This window comes from Salvelinus alpinus, chromosome 18, assembly GCF_045679555.1.
Source record: "Salvelinus alpinus chromosome 18, SLU_Salpinus.1, whole genome shotgun sequence".
Taxonomy (NCBI): domain Eukaryota; kingdom Metazoa; phylum Chordata; class Actinopteri; order Salmoniformes; family Salmonidae; genus Salvelinus; species Salvelinus alpinus.
The window spans coordinates 18,756,559-18,775,669 of record NC_092103.1 but is presented as its reverse complement, the minus strand read 5'-3'; the positions used below and the strand labels follow the sequence as shown (position 1 = coordinate 18,775,669).

At 46.8% G+C, this 19,111-nt stretch overlaps 1 protein-coding gene across 15 annotated transcripts in view; it reads left to right on the top strand.

Moving 5' to 3' along the window:
* The window catches only part of LOC139543941 (guanine nucleotide exchange factor VAV2-like), a 241,336-nt gene that overhangs the window by 149,704 nt on the left and 72,521 nt on the right, over nt 1–19,111 (top strand). The gene's annotated exons all lie outside the window — the stretch shown is intronic.

The following is a 19,111-nucleotide window of genomic DNA, read 5'->3' as shown; positions in this document are numbered from 1 at the left end:
AGGCTCTAGGGGCGTGGTTCTTATAGGCTCTAGGGGCGTGGTTCTTATAGGCTCTAGGGGCTTGGTTCTTATAGGCTCTAAGGGCTTGGTTCTTATAGGCTCTAGGGGCGTGGTTCTTATAGGCTCTAGGGGCGTGGTTCTTATAGGCTCTAGGGGCGTGGTTCTTATAGGCTCTAGGGGCGTGGTTCTTATAGGCTCTAGGGGCGTGGTTCTTGTAGGCCCTAGGGGAGTGGTTCTTATAGGCTCTAAGGGCGTGGTTCTTATAGGCTCTAGGGGCGTGGTTCTTATAGGCTCTAAGGGCGTGGTTCTTATAGGCTCTAGGGGCGTGGTTCTTATAGGCTCTAGGGGCTTGGTTCTTATAGGCTCTAGGGGCGTGGTTCTTATAGGCTCTAGGGGCGTGGTTCTTATAGGCTCTAGGGGCGTGGTTCTTATAGGCTCTAGGGGCGTGGTTCTTATAGGCTCTAGGGGCGTGGTTCTTATAGGCTCTAAGGGCGTGGTTCTTATAGGCTCTAGGGGCGTGGTTCTTATAGGCTCTAAGGGCTTGGTTCTTATAGGCTCTAAGGGCTTGGTTCTTATAGGCTCTAAGGGCGTGGTTCTTATAGGCTCTAGGGGCGTGGTTCTTATAGGCTCTAGGGGCGTGGTTCTTGTAGGCCCTAGGGGCTTGGTCCTTTCTGTTTTGCTGACATGAGCAGAATGGCACAGCAGTAAGTCTATGTCTGGCCTGTGAGCTGTGTAGTTACAATCGTCTGGATTGTACTGGTCCCACACTGGGAGCTCTGTTGAAAGCAGGGCCTTTACTCATCACTGAAACATGGCAAACAACAGACTCATGTTGTCATCATGGAATTTAGTGGAGACTGTTATGGACAGCAAAACCAAGAATGATATGAGTGTCTCCCTCCTCTTCTGGCTCTCCTATCCCTCTTCTCTCTCCTCCATTATATATGTGGTTTATGGGTGGATTTTGTTTATTTGTCTGTTTGTCTGTTTGTGTGTGTGTTTGTGTGTGTGTGTGTGTGTGTGTGTGTGTGTGTGTGTGTGTGTGTGTGTGTGTGTGTGTGTGTGTGTGTGTGTGTGTGTGTGTGTGTGTGTGTGTGTGTGTGTGTGTGTGTGTGTGTGTGTGTGTGTGTGTGTGTGTGTGTGACCAGTCGGTTTACCAGGCTTAAAATCCATGAGAGAGATGTGGGTGTCAGGGCCCAGACAGACCCATATACACAGAGCTGTAGAGTGAGAGATTTACACCAGACAGTCTCTCTCTATGATGCATAGAACCACATAACCAGCCCCGCCCGTCTGTCCTGTCCCCTCCACAGACACACACACACACACACACACACACACAGAGACTAGGGGTGGAGGATAACGTAGAGAAGAAGAGCTTATATCCCATCCACTTCCTGTTTAGTGGAAGCTTTTTAAACTTAAACACAATTTTTCCACTAGTATTTCTGGGGAACACATCGTGACCCACCCCAAATCTGTGCATTTAGATTTTTACATCAACATCCATTTACATCAAAATAGAAATAATCAAATAAATAGATTTACTCAATAAAAATGTTTTTTTTTCAAATGATCTTTCTCAAAAACGTTTGGATATTGCCTCATAAAATAATCTGTACTCTTAATGTTTTGTTCCCCCAAAATATATATCCCCTGCTAAACCATGCTGAGTATATTACCACAGTCTACTGACGTACTGACTGACGACTCCCAGCTCTCTACCAGCACTTAACCACACACTGCCTTACTTAGCAATCTTTGTGTCAATACCCTGACCAAGACTGACTCCCCTCAGCCTCACTAGTTAATGGCAGATATAATACCGTAGGCAGCAGTATCAAATCTGGGGCCTATATTAGGAAAGGTAGTTGTTGATGTCTAGTTGAGTGACAGTCAGCTGTGTTTGCTGGCTCTTACACCACTTCCCCTCAAGGCTTCAGTTCACACTAGATATCCAGCTATAATAGGGGTTGTTTGGGAATAATGGCATCTCTGCCAAGCAGATATCACTGTGTGCTGATGACAAAAAGCCTCTTGTGTGGAGTGACAGGCGCTGGCAAAGTGACAGCCACATCAACCCGCCTCATCACAAAGACTTATTAACCAATGCGAGAGCCGGCCACCAAACTTCGATCCCTGTCATGAGCATGCATTCTTCTTCTTTTGGTGTTCCGAGGCTGGCGTTCCGAGGCTGGCGTTCCGAGGCTGGCGTTCCGAGGCTGGCGTTCCGAGCGTTCGTGCCTGTTTAGCAGTGTTTTGGAGAGGAGAAATGTGACAATATTCATTGGAGAGAGGTTGGGGTTTTGGGGTGGGTCGGTTGTTCTGTCTGCACGGGCGCTAACGCTCAATGATGTGTATGGCCGTCCTGGAAGGTTACCAGGCGCCAACCCCTCGGCCTGATCTGACATGACATTCTCCTCTCCGCGCCCAGTTTGACCCGTGTTCTTTCACGCTTCGCCAAGTCAGCACACAGGGAGAGTTTTTTTGTTTTGTCTTGTGTTGGATATTTTGATGAAGAGAGGCAGTACGGAGGATCCAATTTACTACAGCTTAGATTTGTTTTAGTTATAAATACCTACTTCTGCTTCGAGAGACACACATACACACGTTCTGTATTTTGTTACCCCCCTGGGTGTAAGCCTGTGTGGTTCTCGGCTGATCAAGGACATCAGTAGGAGATGAGTCCCTCTGATACCTTAGTCTGTGATGTCAGATCTGAAGTGACATCATCATCTCAAAGAATAACAGCTCCGCGCACCTTTTAACCCGTCCCCACTCTGACACGTCCACACTCTGACACGTCCACACTCTGACACGTCCCCACTCTGACACGTCCACACTCTGACACGTCCACACTCTGACACGTCCACACTCTGACACGTCCACACTCTGACACGTCCACACTCTGACACGTCCACACTCTGACACGTCCACACTCTGACACGTCCACACTCTGACACGTCCACACTCTGACACGTCCACACTCTGACACGTCCACACTCTGACACGTCCACACTCTGACACGTCCACACTCTACCACGTCCACACTCTGACATGTCCACACTCTACCACGTCCACACTCTACCACGTCCACACACTGAAACGTCCACACTCTGACACGTTCACACTCTGACACGTCCACACTCTACCACGTCAACACTCTGACACGTCCACACTCTGACACATCCACACTCTACCACATCAACACTCTGACACGTCCACACTCTACCACGTCCACACTCTGACACGTCCACACTCTGACACGTCCACACTCTACCACGTCCACACTCTACCACGTCCACACTCTGACACGTCCACACTCTGACACGTCCACACTCTACCACGTCCACACTCTACCACGTCCACACACTGACACGTCCACACTCTACCACGTCCACACTCTACCACGTCCACACTCTACCACGTCCACACTCTACCACGTCCACACTCTACCACGTCCACACTCTACCACGTCCACACTCTAACACGTCCACACTCTACCACGTCCACACTCTACCACGTCCACACTCTACCACGTCCACACTCTACCACGTCCACACTCTACCACGTCCCCACTCTGACACGTCCACACTCTGACACGTCCACACTCTGACACGTCCACACTCTGACACATCCCCACTCTGACACGTCCACACTCTGACACGTCCACACTCTACCACGTCCACACTCTGACACGTCCACACTCTGACACGTCCACACTCTGACACGTCCACACTCTGACACGTCCACACTCTGACACGTCCACACTCTGACACGTCCACACTCTACCACTTCAACACTCTGACACGTCCACACTCTGACACGTCCACACTCTACCACGTCCACACTCTACCACGTCCACACTCTGAAACGTCCACACTCTGACACGTTCACACTCTGACACGTCCACACTCTACCACGTCAACACTCTGACACGTCCACACTCTGACACATCCACACTCTACCACATCAACACTCTGACACGTCCACACTCTACCACGTCCACACTCTGACACGTCCACACTCTACCACGTCCACACTCTACCACTTCAACACTCTGACATGTCCACACTCTACCACGTCCACACTCTACCACGTCCACACACTGAAACGTCCACACTCTGACACGTTCACACTCTGACACGTCCACACTCTACCACGTCAACACTCTGACACGTCCACACTCTGACACATCCACACTCTACCACATCAACACTCTGACACGTCCACACTCTACCACGTCCACACTCTGACACGTCCACACTCTACCACATCCACACTCTGACACGTCCACACTCTGACACGTCCACACTCTAACACGTCCACACTCTACCACGTCCACACTCTGACACGTCCACACTCTGACACGTCCACACTCTACCACGTCCACACTCTACCACGTCCACACTCTGACACGTCCACACTCTGACACGTCCACACTCTACCACGTCCACACTCTACCACGTCCACACACTGACACGTCCACACTCTACCACGTCCACACTCTACCACGTCCACACTCTACCACGTCCACACTCTACCACGTCCACACTCTACCACGTCCACACTCTACCACGTCCACACTCTACCACGTCCACACTCTAACACGTCCACACTCTACCACGTCCACACTCTACCACGTCCACACTCTACCACGTCCACACTCTACCACGTCCACACTCTACCACGTCCACACTCTACCACGTCCCCACTCTGACACGTCCACACTCTGACACGTCCACACTCTGACACGTCCACACTCTGACACATCCCCACTCTGACACGTCCACACTCTGACACGTCCACACTCTACCACGTCCACACTCTGACACGTCCACACTCTGACACGTCCACACTCTGACACGTCCACACTCTGACACGTCCACACTCTGACACGTCCACACTCTGACACGTCCACACTCTGACACGTCCACACTCTACCACTTCAACACTCTGACACGTCCACACTCTACCACGTCCACACTCTACCACGTCCACACTCTGAAACGTCCACACTCTGACACGTTCACACTCTGACACGTCCACACTCTACCACGTCAACACTCTGACACGTCCACACTCTGACACGTCCACACTCTGACACATCCACACTCTACCACATCAACACTCTGACACGTCCACACTCTGACACGTCCACACTCTACCACGTCCACACTCTGACACGTCCACACTCTGACACGTCCACACTCTAACACGTCCACACTCTGACACGTCCACACTCTGACACGTCCACACTCTACCACGTCCACACTCTACCACGTCCACACTCTGACACGTTCACACTCTGACACGTCCACACTCTACCACGTCAACACTCTGACACGTCCACACTCTGACACATCCATACTCTACCACATCAACACTCTGACACGTCCACACTCTGACACGTCCACACTCTACCACGTCCACACTCTGACACGTCCACACTCTGACACGTCCACACTCTAACACGTCCACACTCTGACACGTCCACACTCTGACACGTCCACACTCTACCACGTCCACACTCTACCACGTCCACACTCTGACACGTCCACACTCTACCACGTCCACACTCTACCACGTCCACACTCTACCACGTCCACACTCTACCACGTCCACACTCTACCACGTCCACACTCTAACACGTCCACACTCTACCACGTCCACACTCTAACACGTCCACACTCTACCACGTCCACACTCTACCACGTCCACACTCTGACACGTCCACACTCTGACACGTCCACACTCTGACACGTCCACACTCTACCACGTCCACACTCTGACACGTCCACACTCTGACACGTCCACACTCTACCACGTCCACACTCTACCACGTCCACACTCTGACACGTCCACACTCTACCACGTCCACACTCTGACACGTCCACACTCTACCACGTCCACACTCTGACACGTCCACACTCTGACACGTCCACACTCTGACACGTCCACACTCTACCACGTCCACACTCTACCACGTCCACACTCTACCACGTCCACACTCTACCACGTCCACACTCTAACACGTCCACACTCTACCACGTCCACACTCTAACACGTTCACACTCTACCACGTCCACACTTTAACACGTCCACACTCTGACACGTCCACACTCTGACACGTCCACACTCTGACACGTCCACACTCTGACACGTCCACACTCTGACACGTCCACACTCTACCACGTACACACTTTAACACGTCCACACTCTACCACTTCCACACTCTACCACGTCCACACTCTACCACGTCCACACTCTACCACATCCACACTTTAAGACGTCCACACTCTGACACGTCCACACTCTGACACGTCCACACTCTACCACGTCCACACTCTGACACGTCCACACTCTACCACGTCCACACTCTACCACGTCCACACTCTGACACGTCCACACTCTACCACGTCCACACTCTACCACGTCCACACTCTACCACGTCCACACTCTGACACGTCCACACTCTGACACGTCCACACTCTGACACGTCCACACTCTACCATGTCCACACTCTACCACGTCCACACTCTACCACGTCCACACTCTACCACGTCCACACTCTAACACGTTCACACTCTGACACGTCCACACTCTACCACATCCACACTTTAACACGTCCACACTCTACCACGTCCACACTCTACCACGTCCACACTCTACCACGTCCACACTCTACCACGTCCACACTCTACCACATCCACACTTTAAGACGTCCACACTCTGACACGTCCACACTCTACCACGTCCACACTCTGACACGTCCACACTCTACCACGTCCACACTCTACCACGTCCACACTCTACCACGTCCACACTCTACCACGTCCACACTCTACCACGTCCACACTCTGACACGTCCACACTCTACCACGTCCACACTCTACCACGTCCACACTCTGACACGTCCACACTCTGACACGTCCACACTCTGACACGTCCACACTCTACCACGTCCACACTCTGACACGTCCACACTCTGACACGTCCACACTCTGACACGTCCACACTCTGACACGTCCACACTCTACCACATCCACACTTTAACACGTCCACACTCTACCACGTTCACACTCTGACACGTCCACACTCTACCACGTCCACACTCTGACACGTCCACACTCTGACACGTCCACACTCTGACACGTCCACACTCTGACACGTCCACACTCTGACACGTCCACACTCTACCACGTCCACACTCTGACACGTCCACACTCTGACACGTCCACACTCTACCACGTCCACACTCTGACACGTCCACACTCTGACACGTCCACACTCTGACACGTCCACACTCTGACACGTCCACACTCTGACACGTCCACACTCTACCACGTACACACTCTGACACGTCCACACTCTGACACGTCCACACTCTGACACATCCATACAAGCCCGTCTCTCAATCTCCATCACACTCTCACTGTCTTCACCAGTCCAGCTGATGGCTTCCAGGTTCCTTGTCCACTTTGATGCCCATATTATATATAATGTGTTACCAAAATATCAATAGAGTAGATAATGACATTCCCTATGCGTGGACTCTTGGGAGACCAGTCCATTTTCATTTGATATCAGGTCCCAATTCCTGGAAGTACATTCATTCCCTTGTTTTTGTTGTTCAAAACTACCAGTTTCAGCAGATCCCCTACTCAGACTCCCTCCCCACTCTGCCTTTCCCATCATATCCAGTAACTTCTGAGGAAGGTACCGGTATGACATCTCAATCGGTGACTCCACTAGAACCCCCCCCCCCCCCCCCCCCACACACCTCCCACTGGCTGCCCCTCTATGCATGTTATTGTGAATCCCTTCAGCTGTGAGACTATAATGCAGACCGACACCCCTGTTAAACCCCCCATCCATACTATTATTCCCTCCATCCCCCACACCTTCATCAGGCAGAGTGGGGCTGCAGTCTAACCAGGCACCCGTGGAAGTGACACTCCCATCAGAGCCAGACCTCTTGCTGAAATGAAACCTACTTAGACAGCACTGCACCACCTCCTCTTCCACCTCTTCTCTTATCTCCTCCACCTCTTCTCCTCTCTCCTCCACCTCTCTCCTTTTCTCCTCTTCCACCTCCTCCACCTCCTCTCCTCTCTCCTCCTTCACATCCTCTCTCCTCCTCCACCTCCTCTCCTCTTTCCTCCTCTACCGCCTCTCCTCCTTCACCTCCTCTCTCCACATCAACCTCCTCTCTCCTCCACATCCTCTCCTCTCTCCTCCTCCACCTCCTCTTTCCTCCTCTACCTCTACCTCCTCTCTCCTTCTCCACCTCCTCTTCTCTCTCTACCCCCTCTCATTTCTCCTCCTCCACATCCTTTCTCCTCCTCTACCTCCTCTCTCCAACTTTCCTCTCTCCACCTCCTCTCCTCTCTCCTCCTCCATCTCTCCTCTCTCCTCCTTCACCTCTTTTCTCTCCTCCTCCTAACAATCATCATTAATGCCATTGCATCACCATCATCATACTAATCATTGCCAACAGAATTAGGACCGTCACACTATTAATACATGTATTATTAGCAAAGTTATGATTTGGGTTAAATGCTCCAGAATAGAGCCATTGACGTCATATAGTTTATATACATTAAAGTCTGTAGGTCCAGACTGGCTCTGAGCCCTGCTGGCTGGCTAGTCAGTCTGTAACTCTTCTCTGTGTGTATGATGGATGGAGCTGGACCTGTTGTGCTCCTCTCTATCCCCCCATCCCTCATATCCCTCTCATTTCACACCCAGTAAGCGCACTCCCTGCCTCCCTGACACGTATTAGACTGATGGAAAGTTGTCTCTCCTATACTTTTCCTATCCAACCCTCCTAACTCATCCTCTAGGACTTAGACTGAGTGATGGCCCCAGTTGTAATCAAACCCTTTATCCAGACACTCAATCACTCTCACCCTATCTGGAGGATATAGCGTTGAGGCACCCATCTTTTGTCTCAGATGTGTCCACTACCCTCTTTATGACATTCTATACTGCTGGCGATCTTTCTCCATTGCAGGCAGCATTGACTCAGACACACCATCTCAAGCTGGGTCTCTGCTGGTTGAGCTACATTGGAAAATTTGACGTTCAATGAGGTGTGGAAATTGAACAGCAGGAGTGTAATGAGTATAGCAGAGGAGACGCAGATAGGAAGTCTGAGGGACTGGGACACCTAGGGCGTTTAACGACCAAAGCCTTAGATAGCTTCAATTAAATGTTCCTGAATGGGAACGGAAATGGGGAAGGAAGCCTCTAGCCCGGTTCAGCTCAATATCCACTGGATTACCTACAGGGAGATAAGGAGGATGATGGGCCAATCAAAGTGGAAGGAGCTACCTCACTAGTCTCCCGGACTGCATCTCTCTCTGTCTGAGTCTCTAGCTGACTCAGCCAGTCTCCAGAGCAATCCTTTCCTGAGTGGAAAGATCCTCACAGTGATAAAGGTAGAGTGGAGGCTAAACAGGCTAATTATCTGCTAAGGAATATCTGCGAAGCCAAACGGAGAGCTCGGCTAGCTCAGGGCTTCATTTCACAAGTTGTTTAAATTTTCCCCAGGTTTTGTGGATTTTGCTCCACACAATGTCCACACAATGTCACTAATCTCTCATCATTTATTTTCTCAGATCTGCCTTGTCGGTTTAAGGTTTTAATCTCAGGTCAGCTGGTTGTGAAATATTTGTAAATATTTTAAGTAGGCCTACTTGAAGTGGGAATTTCTCGAGTGTGTGTGGGACAAAGGAATAATCCAACACACATGCATAAGCAAAACCACTAACATCCCTAGTTGTGCTTAGTGAGATTTGGTCCACATTTTGGGATGGCTGTAATGGAAACCATTGGTGTCTATGACTCTGGATGTGTGACCTGTTCCTAGGTGTACAGGACAGGAGGTGACAGGATACTAACAGTAGTGGACAGGGCTCCTAATGGAATCCCTTTGTTCTGCTGTCACTTTCACTGCTGCTGTGGAAACATCCCGCTGGCCAATCAGCTGGCACTCTCAGGAGTGGCCTCTTTGTCCCTGTCACCACTGGAGAGAGGGCCTTTATGCCCTCTGAATTGCTACTCTGTTTCCACCTTCCCTTTTTATTTCTATCTCTCTCTCTCTCTCTCTCTCTCTCTCTCTCTCTCTCTCTCTCTCTCTCTCTCTCTCTCTCTCTCTCTCTCTCTCTCTCTCTCTCTCCTGAAGTTCACTTACAAATATTTAACATTAACTGCTGTTAACACTAACAATGTTTGACATGTAGAAGTATACAGTGAAGAATTGCTTAAGACAAAAATGTCTTGTTACTGAGATTAACTTTTACTTGGTACTCATCCCGGATCCGGGAGCACCCCCCACAGTAAAAAAGCTGACTAGCATAGCCTAGCATAGCGTCACAAGTAAATACTAGCATCTAAATATCATTAAATCACAAGTCCAAGACACCAGATGAAAGATACAGATCTTGTGAATCCAGCCATCATTTCAGATTTTTAAAATGTTTTACAGGGAAGACACAATATGTAAATCTATTAGCTAACCACGATAGCAAAAGACACAACTTTTTTTTCTCCACCATTTTTTTCCTGCATGGGCAGCTATCACAATTTCGACTAAATAAAGATATATATAGCCACTAACCAAGAAACAACTTCATAAGATGACAGTCTGATAACATATTTATGGTATAGCATATGTATTTTTTTTGAAAAATGTGCATATTTCAGGTATAAATCACAGTTCTACATTGCAGCTGCAATCTGAAATAGCGTTGGAAGCAGCCGGAATAATTACAGAGACCGACGTCAATTACCAAAATACTCATCCTAAAACATTTCTGAAAAATACACAGCATACAGCAAATGAAAGACCAACATCTTGTGAATCCAGCCATCATTTCTGATTTTTAAAATGTTTTACAGGGAAGACACAATATGTAAATCTATTAGCTAACCACGTTAGCAAAAGACACCACTTTTTTTACTCCACCAGTTTTTTACTCCATCAGTAGCTATCACTAATTCGACTAAATAAAGATATATATAGCCACTAACCAAGAAACAACTTCATAAGATGACAGTCTGATAACATATTTATGGTATAGCATATGTTTTTTTAGAAAAATGTGAATTTTTCAGGTATAAATCATAGTTTACCATTGCAGCCACTATCACAAAACTCACCAAAGCGACTAGAATAACTACAGAGAGCAACGTGTATTACCTAATTAATCATCATAAAACATTTCTTAAAAATACACAGCGTACAGCAATTGAAATACACAGATCTTGTGAATCCAGACAATATTTCAGATTTTCTAAGTGTTTTACAGCGAAAACACAATATATCGTTATATTAGCATACCACATGAGCTAACATCACCCCAGCATTGATTCAAGGCAAAAAGCGCGATAACGTTATCACCACCAAAATATATACATTTTTTCACTAACCTTCTCAGAATTCTTCAGATGACAGTCCTGTAACATCATATTACACAATGCATATAGAGTTTGTTCGAAAATGTGCATATTTAGCATCACAAATCGTGGTTATGCAATGTAATCTGTCAAAACATGGCATGCATTCTGGCCGGCGCCATCTTGGAAAGGCACCTAAGTTTACGATTATTTATCGATTAGATTGACTAAAAAAATACAGGTTGGACAGCTAATGAAAGATGCATTAGTTATTAATGCAACCGCTGAGTTAGATTTTTTAAATTAACGTTACTAGACATACAGTGTGCGTTGCAGCCAGACTAGTGCCGCAACAATGGACGACAAATGCGTTTACATTTTTCCACATAAATACGGAATAAAATCATAAATAGCTCTTACTTTTGGACAAGCTTCCATCAGTATCTTGGGCAAGGTGTCCTTTGTCCAAAAGAATCGTTGCTTTGTTGTAAAACGTCCTCTTCAACTTCGGAACTAGCAGCTAACAATAGCTACGTGGCACACACATGTCCAAATCCTCAAACGCAATACTACGAAAATTCCGAAAATAGCAATATACTCGCATAAACTGATATAAATCGGTTTCAAATAACTTCGTTATGATGTTTCTAACACCTATATCGAATTAAATTACAGACGGACATATCTAAGGCCGATAACTGAGCGTTTCAAAATGCTATCCTGAGGTCTTGCGTTGCGTAATGGCGGAAGTCGAAAAGAGAGCGCACTTCGTTCCTTGCCCTTTTATAAGCTCTGAGAAATACGTAGAAACACCATTCCACTTCTCATTTGTTACTGACATCCAGGGGACGGCGGGTGCAGTTCATTTCGATCCATAGGGCACACACAGAGCTTTAAACTGATCTGAGAACAGAGACTATTTTTCTGACCTTCGCATGTCCTGTCATGATTTTCGCTGTAGAAAGAGTTCTGGTTCACCCACAGACATAATTCAAACGGTTTTAGAAACTAGAGATTGTTTTCTATCCAATAGTAATAATAATATGCATATTGTACGAGCAAGAATTGAGTATGAGGCAGTTTAATTTGGAGATGATATTTTCCAAAGTGGAAACAGCACCCCCTGTATTGAGAAAAGGAAAACAAGGTTTATGAAATGTGATAATATAATGTAAACACCGTAGGGTAATCATTTCAAATCATTTCCAATGCAGTTGCTCATGTTTTTTCATGTCGTCCTCTGTCGTCCTCCAGGCCTCTTCTCAAGCTTACTCTTCACTGTACTGACGAGGAATAGCCCCGACCTCACTTTTCTCTCAGCAGAAATGGACACCCTCGGCTTTATATCATTCCTGTCCAGTAAACATTTAGCTGTGTGATATGGCATTTAGAATAAGTGGGGGAATCTGTATGGAGGTGAAAGGAAGCAAGAGACAACGTCTGTATCATTCCACTCAGGGCCAGCCAGTTGGAAAGAAAGGATTGCTCCCTGGTGAGGGGCTGCCTCGGTATCATCTCTCCCTTTGTCTCTATTTTCCTCCGACCGGAGCACTGTGGATTGAATAATCCATTTGTTTTCTGTCAGACACACCAGTGTGCTCTGGGACGTCTGCTGTCTAGAAGTCACGGAGGGGAAGAGAGGGGGGCAGTATTGGGGAAGGGTTCCCCTCTCCCCCTGTTTTATCTCCTCCAGCAGAGGGGTACGGACACACCCCCTCGCCCCCCACAGGACGGTGGGATTACGCAGCAGCCTAATCCCATTCACTATCCCAGTCTCTGATGGGATATCATGTACTAAACATCTATGTGTGTGTGTGTGTGTGTGTGTGTGTGTGTGTGTGTGTGTGTGTGTGTGTGTGTGTGTGTGTGTGTGTGTGTGTGTGTGTGTGTGTGTGTGTGTGTGTGTGTGTGTGTGTGTGTGTGTGTGTGTGTGTGTGTGTGTGTGTGTGTGTGCGTCTTTCTGTCTGTCTGTCTTCACCCATGCACTTCCTGGCAGACTCAGGTGCCCCTCTCAGATAAGGGCTGTGTAAAGGATTTAGCCTCATCATCCCTAGCGCTCAGAGAGTAGCAGGAAAACCGTCCTCACTCCTCACCTATGCCTGGATGCCTTATCATAGGGCTGTGCTATTCTCCCAAACAAGCCTTGGCTCCAGCACTTTCCTCGTGCCCGCTTTGTGTCAGGGCTCACCATAAAGACAACAGACTGCTACTGTGTGACAGAGATGCCTGCTTAGAGAGGGGCGGAAGAAAGGAGACATTCAGAGTCTCCGACATAGTTTATATTATCTCTCTTTCTCTCACACTTTCACACTTATCGCTTGCCAGTCTTCATTGTCCTCATTAAGTAAACCATTTTTAATAAAGCAAGAAAGAACTTACAGAGGTCATTCCAACAAAGTGCAAATGCATGGTTCACTCAATCTATTCCGCTGGACATCTGAATAACATTTCCTTGCACTGTCTATGTATTCACTGGTCTTCTAGGACTCTCTCCTGCTAAACAGAACATCTATTTCTCAGGAACTAATGACTTGGCTCAGAGAGCAGCTGCTTGCTGTGGGAGCATTGTTTTTTCTCTGTGTCCACCTGACCAGAACTGCCTCTGTAAACAACCAGCAGAGACAAGACAGACACACATTACATGTGGAGCTGAACGCTGTACTCTACAGCACCAATATCACCTCAGGATACCCCCAACATCTGCCTAGCAACCCGAGGAGAATGACAGGACGAAGAGGATGGAACATTTATCTTTCATTTCCTTGGTTAGAAGAGGAAATAAACAGAGATCTTCTTCAGGGTTGATTTTGGCCAGTGATCATCCTTTGTTCTTTGGGAAGAGGCGACGGTGTCCTCTTGTCCCTCTCTACCTCCCTGTTAGTTTCTCTCTGTTTGGTTCAAACATCTTTCTCTCTTTCCAGAGAGGAACTTAATGCAGGGATGCCATTAAAATCCTTGGGCAGGCCGCCTAAGCATTTTCTCTGGTCGTCTAGTCCAAACAGTGTAAAAAATCATTTATATAAATAATAGATTTTGGGATGGGAAAATGCTTTCAGTGTAAACTTAGACTAAAACAAGATATAAAGTATGTAGATTGACCTATATACAGTTGAAGTCGTAAGTTTACATACACTTTAGCCAAATACATTTAAACTCAGTTATTCACAATTCCTGACATTTAATCCAATAAAAAATTCCCTGTTTTAGGTCAGTTAGGATCACCACTTTATTTTAAGAATGTGAAATGTCAGAATAATAGTAGAGAGAATGATTTATTTCAGCTTTTATTTCTTTCATCTTATTCCCAGTGGGTCAGAAGTTTACATACACTCAATTAGTATTTGGTAGCATTGCCTTTAAATTGTTTAACTTGGGTCAAACTTTTCGGGTAGCATTCCACAAGCTTCCCACAATAAGTTGGGGGAATTTTGGCCCATTCCTGCTGACATAGCTGGTGTAACTGAGTCAGGTTTGTAGGCCTCCTTGCTCGCACACGCTTTTTCAGTTCTGACCACAAATTTTCTATGAGATTGAGGTCAGGGCATTGTGATGGCCACTCCAATACCTTGACTTTGTTGTCATTAAGCCATTTTGCCACAACTTTGGAAGTATGCTTGGGATCATTGTCCATTTGGAAGACCCATTTGCGACCAAGCTTTAACTTCCTGACGGATGTCTTGAGATGTTGCTTCAATATATCCACATCATTTTCCTTACCTCATGATGCCATCTATTTTGTGAAGTGCACCAGTCTCTCCTGCAGCAAAGCAGCCCCACAACATGATGCTGCCACCCCCGTGCTTCACGGTTGGAATGGTGTTCATCGGCTTGCAAGCATCCCCCTTTTTCCTCCAAACATAACGATGGTCATTATGGACAAACAGTTCTATTTTTGTTTCATCAGACCAGAGGACATTTCTCCAAAGAGTACGATCTTTGTCCCCATGTGCAGTTGCAAACCATAGTCTGGCTTTTTTATGGCGGTTTTGGAGCAGTGGCTTCTTCCTTGAGGAGCGGCCTTTCAGGTTATGTCTATATAGGACTCGTTTTACTGTGAATATAGATCGTTTTGTACCTGTTTCCTCCAGCATCTTCATAAGGTCCTTTGCTGTTGTTCTGGGATTGATTTGCACTTTTTGCACCAAAATACATTCATCTCTTCCTGAGCGGTATGACGGCTGCGTGGTCCCATGGTGTTTATACTTGTGTACTATTGTTTGTATAGATGAACATGGTACCTTCAGGTGTTTGGAAATTGCTCCCAAGGATGAACCAGACTTGTGGAGGTCTACAGTTGTTTTTCTGAGATCTTGGCTGATTTCTTTTGATTTCCCCATGATGTCAAGCAAAGAGGCACTGTTTGAAGGTTGGCCTTGAAATACATCCACAGGTACACCTCCAATTGACTCAAATTATGTCAATTAGCCTATCTGAAGCTTCTAAAGCCATGACATCATTTTCTGGAATTTTCCAAGCTGTTTAATGGCACAGTCAACTTAGTGTATGTTAACTTCTGACCCACTGGAATTGTGATACAGGGAATTATTAGTGAAATAATCTGTCTGTAAACAATTGTTGGAAAAATGACTTGTGTCATGCACAAAGTAGATGTCCTAACCGACTTGCCAAAACTATAGTTTGTTAACAAGACGTGTGTAGTGGTTGAAAAACAAGTTTTAATGACTCCACTCTAAGTTTATGTAAACATCCGACTTGTATTTGTATTTGTTCATAATATAATCTTTGAGAACTAACAATCACCCAAATAAAAGCTAGGCAGTTAGGGAGAATCGAAAATTCCCAAAACAATGAATTTAGCAGTATTGATTTTGTTATTTTGTTTGAGCAAAAGAACACAGCATTAGCCATCGCAAAATGCATAGAATTGCAGGACATTTTAAAACTGCAACCTTTTCTGTCAGCTCCATGGCAAGATGTGTAGAATTGCAGGAAATTAGTTAAAAACTGCAACAACAAAAAATGTGTAGAATTGAAGGAAATTGGCTTAAAAATCATAAAATGTCTCTACACCGCAAAGATGGGAGCCTCTAAAATGTTTTCTAAAATTCAGCTGCACGGATGGGCCAACCGCACCCATTGCCACACCCCCACGCCACGCCCCCTGCCACACCCACCACCTAAGCCCCTTTTTGATACAGAAAAAACCCTGCGTTTAACTAAAGGCTTTCGTTCTCATCATATGTCCTCTGTGTACCACAGAGAACCACCATACAGTAGAACCTGAAGGTCCTGAAGGTGTTGGATGCAGTTTGCTTGCGAAGCAGCTGGTGTCGATTGTGATGCCCGACTTCACATGGCGTGACATGAAAACATGTGACATCCTACAATGGTCCAATAATATGAATGTCAATCATATCCGACGAGTGTTAATGGAAACCCACTGGAGTGTATGTCCAGTGTGATGGTAACCTATGGAACTCCAAAAAAACAACCCTGTGCAGTGATTCTCTCCTTGCTGAAGCCAGGTCTGACTGTGAGTAAGGTGTATGATTCTCCCAGTGTTATGCTTATGAAAGACATGGTGGTTTGGTTTAGTTAAGAGTCTTAAAGAGGCACGTAGGAGCGTAGAGTAGTATCACAGTTAGTAGACTACGATCTGCTCTGTGGCTGTCCCTCCCAACTGCAGTGAGACACACACCCTGATAAGATCTGGGTAATGATTTTCTAATGGAAATGTGCCCTGTGGGTGAAATAAGAAACCCCTTTCTTCTATCGCTCTGCACTTTCAAAAATACCACACATAATTTGTTTGTCTATCTTTTCTCTCTCACAGTGTCTATGGTGGTTACATTGTGTGAGTTTTGTGGTGATGCGAGACACAGCGTCAGTGTTTGTGTTTAAGGCATTAGCTTAGCTGGGGTTTAAAGTATATTAACACAAAGGAATGGTTACTCCTCTCTCTCTCAACCTTGTCTTACAGTGTGTCAGCTGTGAGAAGAGCCTAAAAAGCTGTTTTGTTTGAACATCTGCATCCCAAGGCTTTACCCAATGATGGCTCTACTACGTAGGAGAGGAGAGGGGTCCCGCTGCCGCCATTCTGGGCTGGACAGGCCCCCCGTCGCCGGCCATGAAAAGACACGAGAAGAAGGGATTAGTAGGAGGAGGGGTGGGGGGGGGGGTGTTCACTTGGCGGCCGCTCTTTCAATGGCAACACACAACCCTTCTGACCTGCGTGAGCTCTCGCCTGAAGAGTTGGGAAGAATCAGGAAATGATCACAGCATCTATTGGCTTGGTAAGAATGCAAACAGACTGCTGGTATAGGGAGAGCTGAGGAGGGGAGGTGTGGCTGTGTACGACTTATTAACTACCCAGTGATGCAATCCTCTCAGGGAGGGTGACTTTTTGGTTTGGCCCATCAGTTGTGCATCAGCATGAATGGATGTTGTCCTGGGATTTTCAGGAGCAGGTGGGCACACTGGCATGCAAGCAATTATACACTCAGACACACACAGTCACACACACAGTGGCACACAAAGACGCACGCATGTGCACACACACACACACATGCGTAATTACTCACACTAGTCAATCACACACACACTTGCACCGGCAGGATACAGTATCTGCTACTGTATGACTTTAAGGTTGTTGGGAACTTTGTCTGCTTCTTTGATATGTGCTTGGTCAGCAAAGGACCTGGATGCAGCAGGGCCTTGCTAGGCCCTCATTGGGGAGTCACTCACATGTCTGTACAGTGATGTCACCAGCTCCATTCACCTGTTATCCTCCTCATTCATAATACATGGACTTCATTATAAATGGACAGCGAATAGATTCATAAATGAATATAACCACAATACATATCTGAACAGCAGTGATTCACATTCAGATGGGCGATACGATTGAACTGTATCGCTGTGATTGTATTGGCTGAACTACTGTTTGGTACAGTATGATTGTATTGGCTGATTCACTATGTCAGCTGAAATGCACAATGGTCAGCTTTACTGCATAGCCACTCAGGCATGGTATACACTGAGTGGACAAAACATTAGGAACACCTTCTGAGTATTTAGTTGCACCCACTTTTGCCCTCAGAACATCCTCAATTTGTCGTGGCATGGACTCTACACGGTGTGATGTTGGCTGGATGTACTTTGGGTGGTGGACCATTCTTGATACACATGGGAAACTGTTGAGCGTGAAAAACCTTGCAGTTTTGCATTTCTTGACACATTCAAACTGGTGTGCCTGGCACCTACTACCGTACTCTGTTTTGTACACTCAGTGTACATAGGGATGTTGCATGTTTCCAAGGACAGAGAAATCCATACAAAGGAAGGTGAATTTCTCGTTACTTGGCTACAGTTTTCCAGTGTGGATTTATGTCCGCTCGGCTATCTACCTCTCTCCTGACCCTCTTATCTTGACTGAACCTTACCTAATCCCCATCGCTGGGAGCACCTGTCTCATTGACCATTACTGCCCGGCAATCCGCCTCACAGGCTATTTTACTATTGATCTGTGTGTGTGCGCGTGTGTGTGTGTGTGTGTGTGTGTGTGTGTGTGTGTGTGTGTGTGTGTGTGTGTGTGTGTGTGTGTGTGTGTGTGTGTGTGTGTGTGTGTGTGTGTGTGTGTGTGTGTGTGTGTGTGTGTGTGTGTGTGTGTGTGTGTGTGTGTGTGTGTGTGTGTGTGTGGGAAGTCACACATGAGCGAGGTGGTCCATGTAGCTCAGATTGTGTCATT